The 10,513-nt window shown below is 35.8% G+C and overlaps 1 protein-coding gene across 1 annotated transcript in view; it reads right to left on the bottom strand.

Moving 5' to 3' along the window:
- Positions 1 to 10,513, bottom strand: part of USH2A (usherin) — an 821,881-nt gene that overhangs the window by 119,865 nt on the left and 691,503 nt on the right. The gene's annotated exons all lie outside the window — the stretch shown is intronic.

Here is a 10,513-nt window from a genome sequence, read left to right as displayed (position 1 = left end):
TTGTATCCTTATCTCATACTGTGTGAATGGAGCCAAATTTTCCAGAAGGGTGGATTGGTGATGACCAACGGAGAAGGCCAGAGGTGTTACACTTCCATCATTGAGTAAGACATTGTACTCCACAGGAATTTTGGGGATGAGAATCCCTTTAAAGAGAGAGAGAGAGAACATAAACAAATTATATATATCTATATATATATATATATATATATACACACACACATATAAATACAGAATGGGCAACAAATGTTTGTCTCTTAAAAATAATGTCTATTTAAAATGTTGTAATTGAGGCCGGGCATGGTGGCTCGTGCCTGTAATCCCAGCACTTTAGGAGGCCGAGGCGGGCAGATCATGACATCAGGACATCGAGACCATCTTGGCCAACATGGTGAAACCCTGTCTATACTAAAAATACAGAAATTAGCCAGTCATGGTGGTGTGTGCCTGTAATCCTAGCTACTTGGGAGGCTGAGGCAGGAGAATCGCTTGAACCCAGGAGGCAGAGGTTGCAGTGAGCTGAGATCGTGACATTGTACTCGAGCCTGGGTGACAGAGTGAGACTCCGTCTCAAAAAAAAAAAAAAAAAAAAAGTTGTAATTGAAAAATAAATACTTCTTAACATAGCAATTAAAAGCTGCATAAAAGTTAAGTTGGGAAATATTAGACTGTGTATTCCAAAAGTAAGAAATGTGCATAATCGTGTAATCTATTTTAAAAGTGTAATATTTCTATTTAAAGATATACTCTATTGGCAAATAAAATGAAGGCACATTTCACTTAAAACATATAAGGCAATTATGTTGTCGTATATTTTTTCTAGGCTTACTTACTTTTAAAGTTCATAAAAAACAACACTGATTTTGCTTGTGACAATAATTTTTCTGTCGAGCATTGTGTATGCCTCCTATCTGATATGGATCCTTGACATAACAGCCCATAAAATATCAAATCATGGTCTATCTAGAGAATTCCCAGTGCATTAATTATTGGGCCGGGACAGTTCACTGCCAGTAAGACTTATGGCCCTAAATACATAGAAAATTTGGGTTCAATTATTGCCATTTTTCACCATTCCTTCCTAAAGAAAGTAGGTCTTGTCAGTTTAGCCTCATCAAAATCTATTTATATAATTAAATGCTTGTTAAGTTTTATTTGGTCATGAACAACAGGCATACTTTTTCAAGGACAAGATATGAGTTTTGAATGAAGAATATAATGGAATTTGCTATTACATGTTCTCCTTGATCTGAGAGTTTTTAACACTTATGAGTTTAGTTACTTACTTCTGTAGTACCTACATAAGTCTATCTTTACTCTAGAAACAGTGGAATCTACAGATAACATTACTGAGAAAGCACAGGACTCAATGACCTAAGAGAGATGAAGTCTAAGGAATGAAATGTGGTTTTGGTTTTTATAGATGTGGCCTGTATATTTACCGAGTGGAAGGGCTGGTACAAACCAAAGACGCTCAGGATTTTGTGTAGGATAGATGAAAAAGAGGTGTCTGAAGGAGATATTGATCATCTTCAAAAGTACTGATCAATTGCTTCCTCAGGAAAGGTGCTAGATTGCGTAAAATTTGGCAACCTAGACTGAGAATGTTTATTTTAAATTTAGAGCATGATGGCTAAACTATCTGGTACATTTATTCTAGTAGCTTAAACTACTAACATTCTATCATTGATTCCTAAACTCTTATTTCTAGCTTTCTATCTTTCCTGTATTACAGCTTTGTATTTTTAACAGCCTACTAGGCATTTCTACATGGATATTCCTCAGAGGCTATAATCTCAACAAGTCTAAAACAGAACTAGCTATATTTTCCACTCCCAAGCCTGTTCTTTTTCCTAGGTTTCCTCTTTTGGTAAGTCATAATACCATCTTCCCATTTTCCTAGGATGGAAATCTTAGAGTAAGACTTTTAGAGTGGATCCTGCCTTCTTCACTCCCAAACTCAAGTGACCACTAAATTTCATCAATTATTTCTTTGAGAAATTTGGGCTTTATATATAATCAGCAACAAGGAGACTTTGCAGGTAAAAACAAGAAGATGCGAGTCTATCTATATTTTAGAATGATAGCACTGTTGGGAAGTGAATAGTGGCTTAAAAACATGAGAGACAAGACATAGGGAAACCAGTTTGAAAGTCCTTACAATGCCTGCAGAAGTAGTACGAACATGAAGAGTCATTTTATTGCATCCCTCTGTTATGCCAGGCAGCATGCATTATCTCATTTAATACTACTAGAATGTCAACTGTATAAATTAGGACTTTGTTTTCTCCAATGTGGTTCCACTGCCTAGACTTTAGCACAAAGTAGCAGCTCAATAAATGTTAGTTGATTGAATGAATGAACGAACCCTTAAGACAATACTGCATGATAAATACTACTGTTTTTTAAGATGAGAAAACTAAAACTCAGATAAGTTAAATAACTTCTTTCAGATTGCACACTGATTAATTGGAGAAGCTAGGACTTGAACTTAGGCCCATCTGACAGCAACACTTATATCACTATACTTATGCTTTTCCTTGATAATGGAATCTTAGAGTAGGACACCTGGGGGAAAAATGACAAGATAGGTTTGAGAAAACATGTACAGTAAGGCAGAGTCATTCTTGGAGACTGTTCGGAAGCAAGGAAACAAATGATGGGTAAGTAAGAATTATTACTGATGGAACAAGCATATTATAGGTAGAAATTTAAAGTTCTGCAGACCAAGTATCCCAACCTGAAATACACCTGCCCTGGAGATTTATGGGCTCATATCAAAGTATATTCAAATACAGGAACAATCATAGTACTGTAGGTCCTCGAATAATGTTGTTTCATTCAACATTGTTTCATTAATATTGATGAGGAAAAAAATTGATTCCCAGCTGCAGCCACTGTCTGTGTGAAATTTACATGTTCTCCCCATGTCTGTGTGGGTTTTTTATGAGTACTCTGGTTTTTTCCCATATCCTAAAGATGTTCTCGTTAAATTAATTGGTGTGTTTGAATGGTCCTAGTCTGAGTGAGTGTGGGTGTGTGTGTGTGTGTTCCCTGTGACGGAATGGCCTTGAGCTGCGTGGTTAGGCCCTGGTCACCCCTACCCTGAACTGGAAAAAGTGTGTCAGAAAATGAATGAATGAATGAATAGTTGTAAAGTAAAGATTCATTAAGTGTCTTACTATCATATAGATGCATAATAATAAACAATGCTGTACAAAAGCCTTCCGTGGGCTTGCCCTATTTGTGATTGCTTTTTACTAATGCATGGTGGTAAGGGGAGTTTCTTCTAATTTCTGCTCAAAAACATTTATCCCTATGGCTGTTGTCACTCGCTGATTTGCCAAAACTTAGGTTAAAAATGATCTTGTTTCTGTTAATCTTTCTTAAATGTATGTATAGCTCATATTTATTTCAGTTTAATATTAGAAGTGTTTTGGTCTTTCTTTGATGATGTTCAGTTTGGTGATGTTTTCCTGACCAGAAATATGCTTTGCAACTTAAATCTTGCTTATGTCAAGTAGCCTAAGCTAAAATTGGTTTCCTTATACATCTTTTCACTCAAAGTTGAAGTTTCCAAGAACCTATCAATGACATTAAGGACTTACTGTACCTCTTTTTGGAATATCGCTTTGATGTGGAAAATTTGGGAAACATATATTTCCCTGTTTGAGGAAGGGGAACCAGCAGAATCCCGTTTCTTTGTTCACTAAAATTGGGTGTGAGTTTTTCTTTCTAAAAGTTCAAGATTAGAAAATTATATGTATGGTGAATGATTAGAACTTTTGCTAGCCAATTGTAGAGTTGAAGACTCTGTAATAGTCACCTCGGAATGAACCAACTGTAGGACAGAAGAAAATGTTTATGCTGATGTGCCAGTGTGCTGAACAAGTATAACTGTTCATACTGTAACCAAAGGACAATGTAATTTTAGTCTCTCGCTATTGCTTTAAAATGAACTCAGTGTGTATTTTCTACCCTAGACATGGGATGAAAAGTTGGCCTGACCCATGACACTTCCACTTAGTTTCAGGTAATAAAGAGTTCTATACTATTTTTCTCCATAAAGAAACAGGAAAAGATGCCATAACAAAATTAAATGCCTAAAAAATAACTTTTCTCTTTACTGGTATGGTGAATACACATAAGAGGCCTATTTAAAGGCTATTCTTCCAGTCCTAATTCACCACTCCATGACAAAACTGGCAGTTTTTACTCAACAAGACTGTAATAATTAAAATGAAATTTGAGAGTTGGATAAGGAGAATTGATTATAGAGACCATCTGAGACTCAGTTCATTAATGGATGAGAAAAATTTAACTACTGTGCCAGAGGTAAAATAAAGAGTAATGTAATCAGGCTGCTTCTTCCTCTCTGCAAAGAATATTTTTTGGAGCATATTGCTTGAGGTAGTAAGAGAGATTGAAGAAGGAATTGGGGACCCTCTCAGTTTGCAGTTTGACCTTCAGCAGGAAGATATGCTTATGGAAATGTCCATCCAGAGTATCCTGGAATGACAAAGCGTTCCATATCACATTTTGGGCATTTCTCCCTATTGTTACCCTGCCATAGCAGTAAAACAGGGAGTAATAAAAGCTGTTGTCTGAAACCACAGGGCTTTTTTGTTTTGTTTTGTTTTGTTTTGAGATGAAGTCTTGCTCTTTCGCCAGGCTGGAGTGCAGTGGCACGATCTTGGTTCACTGAAACCTCTGCCTCGCGGTGAGCCCACATATTTATGATAAAATGAAGACGGGAAGAATTGCCGGGACCTTGAACCTGTTACTGGGCTTAGTTTTCTTCAGATTTTCCTAATATCCTGAAATATAACAGTGTTATCACTCTTTAGCCAATGAGATTAGTAGAAAATGTTTTCCCAAACGATAAATCGTATAATGTATTATTTTTTGGATGAAGACAAACACTGGAATACAATGGCAAATTTACATGAATTTTAAGATAAAAGCAAGACGTTAAAGAAATTGCAAGCTAATGATGATTGCTTCAGGCTCTGTTTTCAGACCACCTGGGATTGCATGTTCATCCTGTCTTCTTTGTTCCTAGGACAGTTCTCACAGAAAAGTTTGACAAACACACACTCATAAAAAACATGCCATCATTCTTGTTGAACTAGACAAACCACAGAGTGGTGTCAGACAGATCAAATCCTTCTTCTGCCCTTATTTCCCAAGCGACCACTGCCAAATTAACTAACCTCTATGAATGTTGTCTCTTCATGTGTAAAATGATGATACTAATAGCTACCTCATAGAGAGTTGTGAGGATTAAATTAGAAAATAACTGTAATCCTTTTAATGTATTCTCATAACATAGAAAGTACTTAATAAATGGTCAACATCTCTACAAAATAAAATGGAACAAAATGAAATACAGAACAAAAAACAGCTATGGCACTGTTTTCATGTGCCCTCAAACACTTTTGAATCCATCTTTCAAATAAAGTTGCTATTCCAACTACAAATAAATGTTACATTCATTCAAGTTAATGTCTTTGTAACACTATTTTGTTATCTGGTTTTATTTTTTATGTGTACTTGGATACGATCAAATTGCATTCCTATGAAAATATTGTATTATTCATTCTTAGCAGTAATTTGGAGTGGCATTCCCTCGAATTCATCTGAGGTTGTTTTACTTTATGTCTTCAGTCTGTACCTACTGTTCTGCTTCCAGGCCTTGCATTCCTCAAGAAGAAACTTTTGTTGTAAAAACGACAGGACTCCCAGGGGATGAGGGAACAAAACTGTGCTTCTACCGCATGTCAAATATAAACATAATCTTAATCCAGATTTAAACATGGCTAGCCAAACCATGAGCGTAGAAAATGTATTTTTCACCTCTTCGTTAATCAGAAATAAATGTCCTTTACATATACCTATGAGGTGCTGAAACAGAAAATGCTCCTCTAAGCCGTGAACATGTCAAACACTGACATGCATTTAGGAAAGAGAGCCCCCTCCACTGTCATAATTTACAGGACTGTGACACGAAAGTCTCTTGTGTTCCTACAAACGCTATACCATCTGCAATGAGTCTGAAACGACTGAGCCTCCTGGTATTCTGATGACTAAATGAAATGAAATGGGCATATTTGTTAAAGTCAGCTGGGAAGCCACACGACTTGGTTAGTTCCCGAGTTCATAAATTTATGTCAGAGCAAGAGGAGCAGTAGAAGCTCAGGTGAACCAATTTACCCTAAGTGCAAATGGCAGTTTTGTTATTTGGTGTCAAAGTTACCAGTCGCACAATGACAAGCTGCCATAACACATTTTCTTGTTCACTAAAGAACAAGGATTTCGTTGGTTAATATTCCTTGCAATGCTCCTTTTCATAATTTACAACAACTAGATGCTGATAGGTTATTTAACATTTATGAAGTTAAGATGTAATCAGAAAAACCCTGATTATCTTTACAAATAAAAAAGTTAAATTATTCAACTTTTTTTTTTCTCCATGGCTTCGTTTCACAGCAGGTGCATACTTTACAATGGGACAAGTCAATCAATAATCCTTTTTTAAATCTTTTTTTAGGAGCTGGAACAGGAAAATTCTAAGAGGAAAACTATTAATTCAGTTTGACAGAGGCAGTTGTTTCACAACACTTGGTTGCACTTAACATGGTGCTTTTAACAAATCGAGCTAAATTCTGCACTATATAGGTAGGGGCATCTTGATTAGGCCTTTTGGGGGGAACAGAAGTGAAACAGGACCCTCTTGAACTCATTCATACCAACTGTATGGAAATTTAACATTGGTTGTATAATACTTATCATTTATGTCTTTTCTACCTTACTAGATGGTAGGGTCCCTGACAAGAGGGACAGTGTCTTTTTCCTCTTTGTAACTTTTAGGGTGTCCAGCACCATGTTTTGCCCCTGAGTGGGGCTCAGAAATCATTTCCATGTTAGTTACACGAATAGAGGAATCAATGTACCCAAAGGCAAATGAATTACATCCCATGAAGTTTTGAGCCACAAATAAAATGATTCTATTGAGTTACTGGGTGGACTGATCTTGAATTACATTGTCTTCATTCATACTTCCTATATATATAAAGCAAAAATCAGTGTTTTAGCTTTTAAATGGGATTACAGTAGAACTCATGAAAAATCATTTGCTTTAGGCACTGTTTAGGTGGAAAAATATCGAGAAAATATAGAATAGTAGTTTTGAGTCCCACTTGGACTCAGACCCATGGTAGGTCAGCCCTGCTCTGACACCTACTTAAAGAATAACCTAGAGAAAATTGCTTGGAGTGTCTAAATTGACCTTTTTCATTAGTAAAATGAGAAAAACAATAGGACAAACTACATTAAGTTATTATGAACACTAAATGAGATATTTGTTAATCTCTTAGCAAAATGCCTAGCATATATTAAAACTCAATAATGAAAGATACATTTTTAAATATCCAAAATAAAATGCAAACCATTGAAGTGAGTTTTACATTTTCTTCTGAAACTCACCACTCCTCGTCATTTGGTTATTGCACTTATAAGTTAAGAAAAGTTAAACAACTGTCAATGTTGAATCATCCCAATTAATGTAACGTGAATCCTTTAGAAAGCTAATGTAAATTTTGACTTTAAATGAATAGTATCCGATATAATACACTGCAGCTGATGAGTTAACTGAATGCCAAGATGTCTAACGTCCATAAACAGACCATATTATGGCTAGGTAACCTTTAATCAAAATGATAAATAAAAACATTTATATTTCTAAAGCAATATTAATAAAAATTATTTCTCAGTGAATTGTTGCTAATTCCTTCTTTAATGGAGTAAGATATTAATGTTAAAGGAAAAGCACCAGTATTTCAATATTGTGTGTTAAACCTAAATGACTCACCATCCTTAGTGAGAAAAAGTATGTGTTTAATGCAATGGCATTGTTAATTAGAACATGATTAAGGGCTAGAACAGTTCAAAATACAGTCATCATCTTGATAAATTAGAAACACTCATTATTACCTTCAGAGTTTAAATAATTTTGAATGTTTAGATTCCTAAACAGCAGGGTTATCTATCTCCATTTTTATTTGAAGCATTTGCTATTTAATTTTCCATAATTTTTAACCTATTAAGGTAACATATATCCTTTGTTCGCTTTAATACAAATGCTCTCTTTAATATGAATACAAAAGTCCTGATCCAATGTTGAGAGCTGGTAAAAGGTGAGAGGGAATGTTTAGGAATAAACTAACGTGGTTTATGTTACATGAAGGTTCAAACAATAATGGAGTTGTACCATGCCATCTCATTTACTTCATGTAACAATATAAGGTAGGCATTTAATATCCCCTTGTAAAGATGAGAAACCTGAACTTGGGAAACATGCAGCTTGCCCAAGGCCAGAGGACAACAAAATAGTGGAGCCCATTCCGTGTTAGAAAACAATATGTCCTTTTCTGAAAGGTGAAAAAAATTGCACATCCATAAGACAAGAGGCAGTCTTTGGAAAATACATGTATGTGCTCTGTTTGTCATTAAAGAAGAAATATCTCTCTGTCTCTCTGCCTCTCTTTGTGTGTGTGTGTCTGTTTAAGTTAATGTAGAGGAAGGATGACTTTAAGAGAAAATCAAATGTTTGAATAATTTTAAATGGCAGGATAGCCACAATTTACATTTGACTGCATAATAGATGTGGAGGCTCGCTCACCATTGTGTTCCTCCATTAATTCAGCAAAATTTTTATAAGGATATGCTGTTTGTATGTCACCTGATTTAGAGGTTCAAATGATACTCAAAAGGCTAGAGATCTTGATTTTCTAGAGCTTGGAGTGTTTTGGCAATGTTACTACTGACATTTATCAAGAAAGAATAAGGTAAAGTGGATGAGGGTTTACCTGCGAATCTGGTTTTAAGTCATGTCTATTCCTTCTAGAATGTGTAGGTAAAGCTTTCTGGTTACTACTTCCTTCACGTTGCAAAACGTTATTGCTGCCATGTGGATATTTCCCCTTCAGGAGCTCACCACCTTCCAAGAATAATTCTTCTGGTTTTGATGCTCCCAGTAAAATACTATTCTCCCAGAATCATTTGGTTTTCACCAACACCCAGCTCTGTTTCTTGGCCCTCTGAGCTACTATTTCAAACATCATAGTTGATCCATCATAAATCTGAGAGACTTTGGTCAATAAATGAAAAGTCGATTTGGATTTAAGGGTTATGCCAAAGACAGGAAGGAACTAGTCTTAAAAGGCAGTAGCAGACAGTAGACCTGAATTTGAATCCTGGCTCTGCAGTGTGACGTTGAGCATATTATTATATCACTTTTTTGATATTCAAATTTCTTACCTTAAGATGGGGATAATGGTATTACCTGTCTCCTAGAGTTTGTATAAAAATTAACTGAGGTAAGGCAGAGAAAGAGCTTATCAGTGTTTGGCACATAGTAGGAGTTTAACAAATGGCAAATACACCAAGTAATATGAATATATGTACACGACATTTGTTATCAGTATCACAGGTACTCTCCCACTGGGTATTGTCACTATTCCCTAGATCTTACCTTTCACTAGTAGGACTTATAAACATGTACTAAGACTTAGTTTATTTATAGCATTGGAACAATAATTTGAAAACTGAAAATCCAGTTAATTGTCTAGGTAATTTTTCGGTTGCCAAGTAACCACAAAGACATTTTTTTCTCCCAGCAACTTACCTGTCTAAGATTACTCTGTTCATATTAACCACAAAACAAAGTGCATATTGAAAAAATCAAATAAAATTCAGCCAGTATTTTGGCTTTAGACCATGAGTATCCAATATTTTGGCTTCCCTGGGCCACATTGAAAGAAGATTAATTGTCTTGGGTCACATATAAAACACACTAACACTAACAATAGCTGATGAGCTAAAACACACAATTGCAAAAAAACCCAAGAAAGTGTATGGATTTATGTTGGGTGGCAATCAAAGCCATCCCGGGCTTTAGGTTGGACAAGCTTGCTTTAGACATTCAAGAGAAACTGGTGGATTTGTTTTCAGAGAAAAAAATTATTGTAATTCACCAATTTCACTTGGTGAGTGTGATCCATGCTTTTGGTAAATCACGTCTAGTCCTTTTAGATATTTGGATGGGTAGGTAAAACTTCCTAGTTACTAGTTTCTTCATGCTGCAGAGATCATTATTGTTACGTGGCTGTTTTCCCTTCAGCGGCTTGCCATTTTCCACAATTACCTCTTGTAGTCTTGGCACGCCACTAACACACCCAGTAAAACATCGTTTTTCCAGAATCATTTGGTTTCAACAATACCTAGGTCTGTTCCTTGGTCCTCTGGGCTACTATTTCTAAAAGCACTCAGTAGCATATCAAAGTCATATGTGGAGTTTTTTTTTTAAAAGCTCTAGATTTCTTGACTCTATCCCAGGAGATTCTTAGTAAATTTGGGGTTGAGAACCTGTCTTTATACAAGCTTCCTAGGTGATTCTAATGTTCGTTCAGGTTTGGGAACTACAGGCATGGACTGTTTTGCCCATTATTCAGCT

The sequence above is a fragment of the Rhinopithecus bieti genome, unplaced genomic scaffold (genome assembly GCF_001698545.2).
Source record: "Rhinopithecus bieti isolate Rb0 unplaced genomic scaffold, ASM169854v2 scaffold_1673, whole genome shotgun sequence".
Taxonomy (NCBI): domain Eukaryota; kingdom Metazoa; phylum Chordata; class Mammalia; order Primates; family Cercopithecidae; genus Rhinopithecus; species Rhinopithecus bieti.
Note: the sequence above shows the minus strand (reverse complement) of the source record. Positions and strands in the feature narration are given on the sequence as shown.